This window comes from Canis lupus, chromosome 18 (assembly GCF_048164855.1).
Source record: "Canis lupus baileyi chromosome 18, mCanLup2.hap1, whole genome shotgun sequence".
In the NCBI taxonomy this organism is placed as follows: domain Eukaryota; kingdom Metazoa; phylum Chordata; class Mammalia; order Carnivora; family Canidae; genus Canis; species Canis lupus.
The window spans coordinates 53,807,525-53,821,999 of NC_132855.1; the positions used below are offsets into that span (position 1 = coordinate 53,807,525).

The 14,475-nt window shown below is 36.0% G+C and overlaps 1 protein-coding gene across 8 annotated transcripts in view; it reads left to right on the top strand.

The window, feature by feature from the left end:
* NRF1 (nuclear respiratory factor 1) overlaps positions 1-14,475 on the top strand; it is a 135,886-nt gene that overhangs the window by 14,155 nt on the left and 107,256 nt on the right. For 2 of the 8 annotated variants that reach the window (XM_072784544.1, XM_072784541.1), the window contains exon 2: positions 11,646-11,711. The exons of the other annotated variants lie outside the window; for them this stretch is intronic. The gene's annotated coding sequence lies outside the window, so the exon portion shown is untranslated. The remainder of the gene's footprint in view (positions 1-11,645; positions 11,712-14,475) is intronic. 8 annotated transcript variants of the gene reach the window in all.

Here is a 14,475-nt window from a genome sequence, read left to right on the forward strand (position 1 = left end):
TAATCAGGTATTCCAGTACTCTTTCAGGTAATCAGTGGCTGATCACTTCTTGGTTGATGGATAGGTTGCTTTTGATACTTCTGTCAGGTATATGAAATGTGTGCCCACTGTTTATTTAACAAATTAATGCGTTTAATGATCTATATATCTTCTAGTGTTATTTGAAGTTTACCTTTGAGATAGAAGACTAAAGAAATGGGTGATGTAGAAATGGTGTTTTAAAAATACATATTTTTGCATAAATATATACATATGGTTAAAAGACCAAACTATAAAAGGAATACAGCGAAAAGTGAGTTTCTCTCCCAGTCTGCCTCTCCAGAAATCACCACCACTACCCGTTTTATGTGTATCCTTCAAGGTAGGCTAAGCAAAAAGTATATTTGTATATCCCCTTTTTAAAAACACCAGTGATTAAAAAACACCAAACAAACAAACAAAAAAAAACACCAGTGATTGCTTATGTGCATATGATTCTCCAGAAAGTGCTTCCCCCTACTCCCTTTTTGGAGTGACTTCTTTTGTGTCCTGAATTTCAGCATCAGTGTAGGATTTCTAGGGGTTTTTGCCCTATTGTTGAGAGGCAGGGAACCAAATTTCATAGCTTTCTATTACTAATTTGATTGTGTGGGATGCCTTTCCAAAAGAGTTGTATATTATATAGTCCTTTGTGAAAAACTTCTCTTTATAGGCTAAGTTTATACCAAGGAAATAAAACCAATTTAATTCAGGCCATTTATTTAGAAAATTAGTAAAGAAAAACCTATCAATTCAAATTGGTTTAATATATTACCTTGGTATTGCTTAAGCCCTTTTTATGCCTACTTAAAGACTTAGTCACTTTGATTATATAGAAAGCAGGGCCAAATAAATTATTTCAAGAGCCTGGTAGGTAGCATAGGTTTAGTTTAGGAAGAGCTGGGATGTCTGAGAATAGAAGGGCTATTACATTTTCTACCTTGGGTATTATTAGTGTTTTCTTTTTTTTTCTCCTATTATACTGTATGCCAGTGGTTCTTAATCTTTGGTCTCAGGACGCTTTTCTACCTTTAAAAATTACTGAGGACTCCAGAGCTTTTGTTTATGTAGGTTAAACGTTTTGATATTTACTGTATTAGAAATTAAAACAGAAAATTTTAAAATGTGAATTTAAATATAACAATAGTACACCACTACATGTTAAAATAGGTAAAATATGTTTATAAAAAAAAAACTATTTTCCAAAACAAAAAACAGTATAATGAGGGATATTGTTTTACAGTAAAACAGTATAATGAGGGATATTGTTCTACAGTTTTTGCAAATCCTTCTAATGTGTGGCTTGTTAGAAGACAATTGGATTCTCCTATCTGTTTTTGCACTCAATCTGCTGAGTATGTACCTTTGGTTAAAGTATGTGGGAAAAGATCTGATCTCATACCAAATATGTACTTGGAAGAGGGAAGAACATTTTTACAAGCCTTTTCAGGGGTGTCTGGGTGGTTCAGTCAAGCGTCTGCCTTCAGCTCAGGTCATGATCAAGGGTCCTGGGAATGGGGCCCTGCATTTGGCTCCCTGCTTAGTGGGTACCTACTTCTCCCTCTCCCTCTGCCTCCCCTACTCCTGCTTGTTCTCTTTCTCTCTCTCAAATGAATCAATAAAATCTTTTTAAAAAGAGTCTTTTCAGATAATTGTGGATATTCTTTGATACTACCCCAAAACTCAGCAGTATTAATTTCTTAAAGGTGAGTTGCAGTGTATGTTCTGAAACCATAATTGTACTTTGTTTCATTGAAATCTGTTGGCTTATTATAAACTTTGAATGACTCTTTTAATCCATCCATGATTTTGTAACATCATACATTGGTCGTTTGGAAGCTACCAACTTACTGAGTTATACAGCTTTTCCAAATGTTGACAGAAAAATCACATTCATCAACACTACCATTGATCTCATCAGAAAAGGCTTTCAAGCTCGCTGTGGCAGATACAAGTTTTCCGGGATTCTGATGACCACTTGAAATATCAGATTTTATCACTGGCAACAAATACTGTCAGTTATTTTCCTTGGAGTGATGGGCTCACTTTGTTGGTTTTTGGAAAAATATCTCCTTTGTACAGGTCTGAATAACCATATAGTTTGTTAGCTATTCTTTGAAGCAAAAATGGTATTTTTTGGGGAAAAGTAGCTAATTGAGTTTGCAACTCAAAGCATGATGCATGTACTTTTCGAAACGGCACGTTTCTGAGTGCAGAAGTGCTTTATGAGTACTTTCCATTTGGTTATACATAATAGTAAAAAGACAAGAACTCAGGGGTTTGAAATTTTAATCAAATATATCTTTTACTGTCATCAACATATTCTTCAGTAAAATTGACTCTTAAAAAAAAATAAAATAAAATAAAATTGACTCTTACTGTCCGCACATGAAGATGAAGATCATATTGTGCTAAGGTGCCAGTAATTTTACCATACCACTGCTTTTGGACATAAGTGCAAATATAACACAGCGAAAAGGGTAAATGTCTCTGTTAACTAAATCATGCTGAGGCCAATTCTAATGTGTGTGTGATTGGGGGAGAGAGGTGGTTTCCCACACAATTTTGGGCACCATTAGGGTGTCCGAGAACTCAACTCCATTTTAACACTATCTCCCCAGAGATAGCATCAGATTCCACGGTTCAGTCCTCCGAGACTGCCTCTGACTACCTACTTCAGACACCAGTCACAAGTCTCTGGCTGTTACTTGTACTTCTGACCCACCGGCTATAGATTGGAGGTTCCATTGACTTCCTCCAACTCAAAATGCTAATAGCAAGTCCAGGTTTTTGCCTGTACTTCTAACTAACTGGCCGTAAATCAGAGGTCCCATGACTTCCTTCTCAGGTTTGATTAATTTGCTAGATTGGCTTGAGGAATTGAGGGAAACACTTAATTTTACCAATTTATTAAAGTATATGATAAAGGAAATGAACAGCCAGGTGAAGAGATTGGGCAAGGTAGGGGGAAAGGGCATGGGGTTTCCATGCCCTCTGCAGGTGCACCACTCTCCCAGCATTTCCACTTGTTCACCAACCTAGAAACTCCCTGGACCCACTCTTAGGTTTTTATGGAGGCTTCATTACATAGTCATGATTGACTAAGTCATTTACCATTGGTTGATTCAACCTTCAGCCTCTCTCCCCTCCCTGGAGGTGGGGGGTGGGGCTGAAAGTTCCAACCTTCTAAACGGGTGGTTGGTCCTCCTGGCAACCAGTTCCAGTCCTTTTGCTTGATCCCAAAGCCACCTTCATTAGCATAACAAAAGAACTTTAGTTGACCTTATCACAAGGAATTCCAAACGTTTTAGGAACTGTGAGCCAGGAACTGTGAATGGAGATCAAAATACACGTGGTTCCTCAAAAAGTTAAGACTAGAACTACTCTATCATCCAGTAATCCCACACTGGGCATTTACTAAAAAAATACAGAAACACTAATTCAAGGAGATACATGCACCCCTCTGTTTATCACAGCATTATTTACAGTTTATTTCTTATAAATCACTGTATCACAGTTATTACCAAAATAGATTTGATTTCATGGATCCCTTGAAAAAGTCTCAGGGGTCCCAGGGTTCCACAGTTCACTTTGAGAACTGCTGCTGTAAGCTATTTGAGGGTTAAACTAATCATCAGAGGTCAGAGTTTCTGGTCCAGGATTTCACACAGAAAAGGTGCTTAAAGAATATTTAGGGCACCTGGGTGGCTCAGTTGGTTAAGCGTCTGCCTTCGGGTCAGGTTATGATCCCAGCATTCTGGGAATGAGTCCCATAATGGGCTCCCTGCTCAGCAGAGAGTCTACTTCTCCCTCTGTCCTTCCCCCCTGTTCGTGATCTCTTTCTCTCAAATAAATAAAATATTTTAAAGAAAATATTTTTAGTGAATGTGGTATGATGACATTTAAACAGGACAAAACTTGGTGAGTAAAATAATGTAGGCAGTCTTGATTAGGCAGCTTTCCGCAGACCATTGTTGAGGATAGGTTGGTCAGATGAAGTATGGATAATATATTAGGTAAATGCAAATTATGAAATAACTAAATACAAGGTGATATTAACATTGGAATTAACTGGTTTCAGAAATGCACAGGAAAAGGAACATACATACAATTACCCATGCAGCCAACAATTCCAGCCTTGTTAGGCATCTATTTTTTTTTTTTTTTAAGATTTTCTTTATTTGAGAGAGAGTGTGTACATGAGTGGGGTGGAGGGGCCAAGGGAGAGGAAGAAGCAGACTCCCCGATGAGCAGGGAGCCCCATGTAGGGCTTGATCCCAGGTCCCTGGGATAATGACCTGAGCCAAAGGCAGATGCCCAACCCACAGAGCAACCCAGGCGCTCCTTGTTAGGCATCTGTTAATGAGTCCTGTAGTTTTTGGGTCCTTAGATTTGTAGTGGTCTAAGAGAGGATCCTCAAGTCAGATGGATTTGATCTGAAAAGCAAACATCTCATTTAAATTTCAATAGGTCACTGCTTGATCCTGCAATGTCTTTTCAAAAAGGGTCACAGAAAATGAGTGTTAAAAACAAATCATTTTTAATGAAGAATAGTGAATAAATGTCCTGTGTTCATATAAACTCCAAAGTCAGGTAGTTTTAATTGAGTTGTTTCCCTTTAAGGGACCCTGAATACCTTAGTGTGATTATATAGACTTGTTTCTCCTACCCCCACTTTTTTGGGCAAGGAATCAGGTGGTAAAATGGCATGATATATCCTTTTAGTGTGGAAACCTCATTCCATCTAGCTACATTTCCATACTTTCAAAGTTTGCTAAATAGTACTCCTTTTGTTTTCTGGTGATTTTGTTTGTTACAATCTGTTTCTGGTTTAGGGCTAGACTGTAGGAATGGGCAGTGAAATTGAAGGTGGAAATGGGGAGGAACATTACTAGTTCTAAACCATGTAGGTCATTCCCTGTCCCCACCCCTTACTTTTTAAAAGCTTTTATTCCTATCACAAGTAGAGATTGTAAAATAAGCTAAGGCATTTCTAACTATCAAAATCATTCGCTTTTTTAAAAAAAGATTTATTCATTTATTTATGGTAGAGAGAGAGAGAGAGAGAGAGGCAGAGACACAGGAGGAGGGAGAAGCAGGCTCCATGCCGGGAGCCTGACGTGAGACTCGATCCCCGGATTCCAGGATCGTGCCCTGGGCCAAAGGCAGGCGCTAAACCACTGAGCCACCCAGGGATCCCCTCATTCCCTTTTTTTGTTTCAAGTTCAAAGTTACTGGATCTACTTTAAGGAGTATCTTCAAACATCTTACGAATTTACCTTTTGTCCTTGAAGGCCACTGCTTCAAATTACAATGGATACTAGGGGAAAGCTTGGGTAGGATAACCATTACCTAAACTTTGGTCATTATAGCTATGTAGCAATGTGAGTGGGTGTAGCTAGTATAAGGGCTGTGTTACTATGTGAGCCACTACTGTGGTGTTGTGGTAGGTGTCATGTCCTGGTTAGAATCCATTTTAAATCACCAAGATGAAAAATACCAGTCAGGAATTAATCTTATTTTTACAATATCTTTAAAAAGCCTAAGTACTGTTTTTAAACTGACTAAAAAGTTTGCTTTCAGATAGGGTTGTAAGAAATGTAAAATGAGGTTATATATAAAATAATTTATATATTAAATTGGACAGATTTAATTTTGAGCTATGTGCAAGATGCTGATTAAACTGTTACAGATATTTTATGGAATATAGATTTTAGATTGTTATTTGCTTATAAATATATGCATGAAAACGCACCTTCAGAACCCCTGCTTTAATATTTCCAAAGAATTTTCTCACTTGTAAAAAATACATTTATCTCTATTATCCTCTAGTACCATGTTCCATTAAAGTAGTTTGAAGAGATCGGGGTTAAGTACTACTGATTTGACATGCCTTCTGTAGCTGCAGCTTTGAAAGAATTTTGAAATACTTTAGGTATAAAGAAGGATATAGAACAATTTAATGAATACCATGTACCTACTATCCAGCTTAAGAAATGAAGTATTGTAGATATTACAGCCTCCTGGACACTCCTTCCTCATCTACTCCCCCTTCCTTCCCAGCTTTGACCATGATTCTGAATTTGGTGTTTATCACGCTTCCTGCATTTTAAAAAACTTTCTCTTTGTGTGTTATATCCATAGAAAAGACATAATATTTATTTTTGTTTTTAAATATTACACAAGAGATTAATCTTTATTTATCTATGTAGTTTATTCACTTAACATGCTGTAAATATTTTATTTAATGGAGTGTGAAAGTAATACATGATCTTTGTAGAGAACTTAAAAATAAAGTATGAAAATGAAAATATCTGTAGCCCTGCCATTCAGGGAGGCCACCATTAATACTTGGATGTGTTTTTTGCTTTCCTTCTTCCTACTTAAGTCTATGTATTTTTGGTACCTTTTAAAAAAAGGAATACAGTTATATGGATTACCCAAATTGCAAAGTAGCCACATAAAGGCTATAAAACCATTTTAGCTGATTCTTTGCTAGAAATAGAAAATGAGGGGCGCCTGGGTGGCTCAGTGGTTGAGCGTCTACCGTCGGTTCAGGGAATGTTGCTGCAGTCCTGGGATTGAGTCTCGCATTGGGCTTCCCACATGGAGCCTGTTTCTCCCTCTGCCTATGTCTCTGCCTCTCTGTGTGTGTCTCTCATGAATAAATAAGTAAAAATAAAATCTTAAAAAAAAAGGAAATAGAAAATGAATGAGCATTACATATTAGACATTTACCTGGTAAATTTACTATTTATGCCAAAAATTGTGGTGTATTTCTTAGTATAGAATACGGCAAATATCACATATAGAAATATAGGCAACTGGGAAGAGGTAGTATTGTTAAACATGTTTTTAAGCTTACATGAGAGATTTTTATAGTACACAAATTTACCAGATAAGTGGTGCTTATTTCTAAACATTAAGTACTATTTTGGTTTTAGCCATTTTTTATTTTAAAAGATGAAATACTTAGGTATACATATAACAAAATAGGGACAAAATCTGTATGAGGAAAACTACAAAACTGATGAGAGAAATAAAAAAAGAACTAAGAGAGATAGATTCCATGTTCATGGATAGGGAAGACTCAATATTGTGAAGATGCCTTAGCTTGACCCCACGAATCCTTTCCCTGTGCTTTAATAAAAACAACTTTTTGTGCACACACACACACACACACACACACACAGAATCATAGCTTGATCTAATAAATTCAGTGCAGTCTCAGTCAGAGTCCTAGCAAGTTATTTTATGGCTACTGGCAAACTGATTCTGAAGTTTATATAGAGAGGCAAAAGACCCAGAATAGGTAATACAACATTGAAGGAGAAGAAAAAAGTTGGAAGACTGATAGTACTTGACTTCAAGACTGACTATAAAACTACAGTAATCAAGGCCTGTGGTATTGAAGGAATAGACAAATCAATGGAACAGAATAGAGAGCTCAGAAATAGATCCCCATAAATATAGTCAACTGATCTTTGACAGAGGAGCAGAGAATCTCTTTAACAAATGTTGTGCTGGAACAATTGGATATGTACATGCCAAAAAATAAATCTAAACACAGACTTTATACCCTTCCCAAATATTAAAGTGGATTGGAGTCCTGAATATACAATGGAAAACGGGCAGCCTGGGTGGCTCAGCGGTTTAGCGCCACCTTTGGCCCAGGGCCTGATCCTGGAGATGCGGGATCGCATCCCACATCGGGCTCCCTGTGTGGAGCCTGCTTCTCCCTCTGCCTGTGTCTCTCTGCCTCTCTCTCTCTGTGTCTCTCACGAATAAATAAATAATATTAAAAAAAAAAAGATTTAAAATGTAAAACTATAAAACTCCTAGGAGATAAAATAGAAAATCTAGATGACCTTGGGTATAGTGATGCCTTTTTAGGGATAACACCAAAGGAAAGATCTGTGAAAGAAAAGAATTGGTAACTGGTATATACAGACAATGGAATATTTCAGCACTGAAAAGAAATGAGCTGTCAAGCCATGAAAAGACACCGAAGAACCTTAAATGCATACTACTCAATGAAAGAAGCCAATCTGTAAAGGTTACATGCTGTATAATTCTAACTATACGAGAAAAAAAAATTTTTTTTTGCTTTGTTTTATTTGGTTTTAAGTAGGCCCTCTGCCCATTGTGGGGCTTGAACTCATGACCCAAGGTTAAGAGTCCCATGCTCTACTGACTCAGCCAGCCAGGTGCCCCCAAAAAAGTCTTAGAAAAAAAGAAAAGCCTACAATGTGTATTTCTATACAGTTAAAGCCAGAATACTATGTACTTTTATAATTTTTATCTTTTCTTGGCAACTTGATATCACCCTGGAAAGCACTGATTACTGAACTATATTGGAACTTCTTTTGGCCTCAGAGCCTCTGAACTCTTCTGCACTTTTTAGTTAGAATGTTATTAGCAATGTTGGGAAAGTTCTAACAGCAACATCATCTCTTCATTAGATGAAGCTGTCCCACCCCCTTGATTTCTTCAGTCTTTCATTACCATGCCTCCTATACATTAAAATATTTTTAGCATTATATAGCTCAACTCTAAGCTATGTACATTTTACATAGAAACCATATTGTAAGAATAAATATATATTATATGTAAGCTATAAAAGTAAACACATATAAATAATATGTAACTATTCAGCATTATCTAACTATTGGCTATTGGCTATGATTTAGAGAAGGATTTTTAGGCTGTGCCTGAAAATCCTTGTCCCCCCACCTTTACTGTGATTTCTTATGGGAACACCGATTTTTGACATATATTCTAAAAATTAATATACTTTATTTTTAGAGCAGTTTTAATAGAAAAATTGAGCAGAAACTATGGTAAGTCCCTGTATACTCCTTCGCTGCCCCTTCCTTCTATTAACATCTTGCTTTAGTGTAGTAAATTTCTTCTAGTTGATGAACCAATATTAACTAAAGGCCACAGTTTACATTAGGATTCACTATGTTGTACAGTCTAGGTTTTGACAAGGGTGTTGTCCATTCTGGTATCGTACAGAATGGTTTCAATCCTCCCAAATCCTCTGTGCTCCTTCCCTCCCTTTTTCCAAACCCTAATCTTTTCACTGTTTCCATAGTTTTACCTTTTACAGAATGTCATTTGGTTGGAATTATTACAGTTTGTACCCTTTTCAGATTGGCTCTTTCACTTAGCAATGGGCACTTAAGGTTCCTCCGTGTCTTTTTGTGTCTTGATAGCTCATTTCTTTTTTACTGCTGCATAACATTCCATTGTCTGGATGTACCACAATGTGTTTATTCCTTCACCTATTGAAGGGCATCTTGGTTGCTTCCCAGTTTGGCAATTAGTTTGGCAATAAAGCTACTATAAACATTTATGTGCAGGTTTTTACATGTACGTATATGTTCAACTTATTTGACTAAATACCAATGAGTGTAATTGTTAGATCATATAGTATGTTTAGTTTTGTGGTAAGCTGCCAAACTGTCTTCCAGAGTGACTGCCATATGTATTTTTAGGTTGCTCATGCTTTGTGAAAAACACGATATTCAGATATGTAAAGGAATGCTTGTCCTGTGATAGGAAAATGCCCTTACAAGCAGTTGAGGTCTGTATGGCTGACTGTATGGCTGGCTTGTTAATGTTTGTTCTTGTCTGCTTTTTCTTGTATTTATCTGATTGATTGATAGATTCCTCCCTATTGTTCTTATATCTTTACTCTGCTCTACTACATCTCCTGTGTTAGCCTAGGGAATCAGAACTACACTCCTTAGAATAGTATACAAATTTAAAAGGCAAAGTAAGACAAAATTAAATCCTTTCCCAGGGTCTGTTGGCTGTATTATGAGTGAGATTGCAGCATTTTCGGGAAAGGTGGTGTTACATTACCAGTTTCACTATACATAATCTTCAGAGATGAAGCAGAACATTAATTGCTTTCCTTTGCAATTTGTTAATAATAAGGAAAGTGTATAAAATGTTCTAGACTATGATAGCAAAAGATTTGTGGTTTTTTTCTTACACTTCTCTAGGAAAGCATTTCAGCTGTTCAGCTTCTGTTAGAATTCTCAAAGAGGGTGTAAACCTTTGGTTAAAGCTAGTTTTTATACCATCTATGTAATTCTGTGTGTATGTTTGTACACACCCTCGCATGCAGCAGAAATATGTATCAAAAGATCATGTTCTTCCAATAAGTGAAGGGCAAGAATTAAATCAGATTTTATGTATGAGGTATGTATCTATTTCTCCTGAGACAGCCTCCCTCGGATATACCTGTGGAACCCATTGTGCAGAATCAGTTATATGCTCCCTTACTTTCTGTGTACCAGTTTGAGTGAGGCTGCGCAACAAGCCCACTTCTCTAGTGCCCCCAAGTGGTTATGTGTGCTTTACATGAAGGTGTCTAGTGATGGGAGAACTCCCTGTTTTCTGACAACTCACTCTGTCTTCACACCAGTGTTAGAAAAATGATCTGTTAACCAGAATTCTGCCCCTACTTACCCTAACTTCCTATTTATTTTTTCTTACTGTCATTTTCCTAAAGCCCTTTCTTCTCTAGGCATAGACATCTCCATGTTTTCCAGCTGTTTCTTATGATATTGGGCCTTTTCACAGTCCCAGGGAAATAGAATGGGGTTTTTCTACATCTTTAAAAAGTAAAGTGCCTAGCACTAAATATGGGTGTGGTCAGGTTGATGCAGAAATCACCTTTCATTATGCATATTTATCGTGTTGCATGTCATATGCTTATTTCTAAATTTAGTGTGAACCAACACCCCTGAATTGTGTGTGTGTGTGTGTGTGTGTGTGTGTGAGATAATGATACAAATCTTCATCATCCTATGTTTTTCTCTAATGGTTTTTTTTTTTAGACCAAAGTTCTGAGTGGTATGTTTATGCCTATTAAAATTTGTCCAGTGAGATTTTGTTTAATATTCTTAGTCTGTTTGGAGTCTATGGACTTTGATTTTACCCTCCATGGGTGTACTTCACTATCTCCGGCATCTCTAGATATCTTCCTACTTGACCAGCATATCGTTTTGGACTCTTTAGTCTCCAGAACTGTCCTATTGCTGCCTTTTTTTTTTTTCACTTATTTTTCTCAGGGGCAAATTCCAGTTTCTATTACTTTGATGGATATGTATGTCTAAACATAACCCTCAGACAATAGAAAAACGTACATTTGCAAAGCCACTAAGAAGTTGTGTGCTTGAGTCATGTTGAATATCAGAAACCTTTATTTTTTTTCCCTTTTTGGAGATTTACTATATGTTAATTTTTATTATTTATTATACAGTGTTCTTTTGATATTTTGGAGCCAATTCATATGTCTAATGCTTTCTGTACACTTTTCTGGATGCACTTGGAAAGACACGGCTCAGGGACTGTGTCTGTCAAGCCTAGCAGATAATATGACCTTGGGGCTAGTCTGTAAGGCAGAGGCCCTAACAGGAGACTAATCCTCGGGCCTCAGTTTCCCAGCTGCACAGTGGAAGACTTGTATTAATCAGGGAATTTCCACCTGTGTTCTGTGGAGCTTTCAAGAGCCTTGAGAGGACTTACAGGAAATGAGGAGGATGAATGGGTATAGCTGTCTATGTTTCCCAGCTTCTTCAGTAAGAGAAGTTCCACTTTTATGTTTTCAGGTTCCGCATAGGATTCTGCTTAAAGAAAGAATTCCTACAGAACATCATGCAGCTTTGACACTCTATGTATGTGTCTCTGTGATTCCATGAGCTTGGAGGCCATCCTCAGATTTTTCATTTGGTAAAGGGGGAGGAAGGGGCTTATTATGGTATTTGTCTTTTCTTTCCTAGACCTGGAAATCACCACCCCACCCTCATTATAAAAGTAATTATGTTCCTATTATTCTAAAGGGAGAAAAAATTATATAAAAAATAAAATCTTCATAATTCTGTTCTGCACTGAAGAGCATTCTTAATAGTTTCAATGTATCTTTCTAGAGATTACTTTCTTTGCTCATAACCATATCCATAATTTTTTTTCCCTCTGAATGAGATTATATCATTCTAGCAGATTTTTATAACCTGGGTTTTTCTTTTGTTTTGTTTTTTTGTTTTTGTTTTTGTTTTTTGCTTTTGTTTTTCAATTTCCAACAGCATATATTGTGGACATTTTCTGTGTCAGTACACATCAGTCTACTTTATACTTTAATATTTCTAGAGTATTCCTCTGTACTAATGATTTATAACTATACTAAGTCAGAGTGAATATTCCTTGTTGCATAACACATGGTATCTGTTCTAAAGTATAACCCTAGTTTTATTTACATATTGCTACTGGCATGGTCATCTTTTAAAAATAGTTTACTCTTTATTCCCCCCTTTTGGGGTAGTGATATTTGTTGTCCTCCCTCCCCCCTCCCGGTTGCTTCTCTTTCCTCTGGTCTGATTACAGATCAAGACCTCAGAAATATTATCACAATTAAGCTCAGATGCAGATAGACCTTTTCTTTTAGGCAATAGCTCTTATTTAATGTCCCCTTTAATAGTTACAAGTCTGTTCTTAAGAACAAAATCTTGGCAGCCAGAATTGTACTTGACACTTTTATTTCAGTGTATTACTGCTGGTGAGAAAGGCAGTTGACTTGTTTTGACCCAAGTGAGCTTAGTTCTAAGAGACTAGGAAGGTGGGTGACAAGCAGCTTTTAGTGGTTTGACAGCCAGCTGCAGGACATCTATTGTGGCCAGGACCAAGTGGCTGCTCATAAATGTATATGGTAAATTACATTTGATGGTCCCTTTTCCCCTTCTGTTTTTTAGAATTTTATGAAAGATCACATGGAGAAACTGGTAGTGAAAAAAATTTTTTTATTCTTATAGGATGATTATTATCTTCTTTGTATAGTGCTCTATAATTCAAATACTTATTCTAAACAGATACAACATTTGACAGTCATGGAAAAATTTTGTGTTTTTTTTTTTTAACAGGAAATATAGTGTAAATGTTATTTAGGGAGCTTTTATTCCTTTAGAAACTTAGGATAGCATTCCCCTTCCCCCTTTAGTTTAGGGATATCTTATACAGGTTAAACAAATTCTAAAATGGAAATGTTATTCTAGTTTTAAGAAATCATTTAATTTTATATTCAACTACTTTCTAAATTTCATTTATTTCAGTCTTGAAACATCTGTGCTTTTTTACTTTTCTCTAACTTCCTTTTCTAATCTAAGATTCTAAGATCATTTTTTCCTTCTTACTACTGTTTGTAACTTTGATTAAATGCTATCCAAAATTTAATTTTGTAAGTCATTCAAGATATAGTTTATTTTAATGGATTACTCACAAAGTGAATGTGAGAATTTTTATTTCTGAATGAGTACTATTCAAAATTTAGATGTCTGACATTTTTTGAAATATGGGTAGAAACTATTATGTCATTTAGAAAGGTTTGTTACTGTTTTCATTACAAAATCTCTGGGTACTATTTATCTTTGTCTTAAAATATATTTCATGTATTCTTAGTCCAAGTAATTTAGGAAGTTCTAATATCTCAATTTTTCAGCACACGAATTTGAGTGATTTTTATGAGTTTTGAACAGTTCTAGGGTAAAGCTGAAGTAAAGCACTGAATAAAATAGAAAACTCTTTGCCCTCATAAGCTTACTTTTTGTGGGTTGAGGAAAAAAAATGAAATAAACAAATATTACATCAGATGATGGTGAGTGCTATGGGGAAAATGATGTCAGCTTGAGATTGTCTCCATACTGTTCAGATTAATCCTCAAAATACTAAAGCTGCAAATAGAAACATGGATTATATATAATGGACTTTTTATTGACTATTGATTATTGCTGTGCGGTTTGAGTGGATTCTCATATGTGTTGTCTGCTTCCTTTCATGCAGCTCTCAATGTTACAGTTTTATTAATAATTCTTAGTGTGGTTCTGTTTGTTGTTGCTTAAAATAATAACTTCCAAAGTGGCTTACAGTTAAAAATTTTTTTCACATTTCATTTTTTAAAGTGGCTATTGCATAATAGTTAAGGTTGTACCATATGAAATTGATTTGACTATCTTGGGCCTACAAAAAGCAATTTCAGTTTGTTCTAATACTGTGGTATACCTACTTTTAAAAATAAAATATGAACATATTTTGTAAACTATAAAGCAGTGTGCATATTGTCAAGATTTAAATTTTGTTTCTGCCACTCCCTATTTGCTCTAGAACAATTACTTAACCTATTGTGCCTCATTTCATGTTATGTCAGTGAGGATAATAATTAACACTACCTCATAGAGTTGAGGATTACATGAGATTATATATGTAAAAGTTTTAGAAAAGCATCCAGCATGTAGTTATAAGGGCTCAGTAAATGTTAGCTATTACTACCCTATGAGGCAGACATTATTTCAGTTTTGCAGAGAACAAAACAGAAGGTCATCGACATTTTAGGATTTTTTTTTTTTTTTTTTTGCAAGGTTATGCAACTAGAAATCAAAACCAGGCACTTCT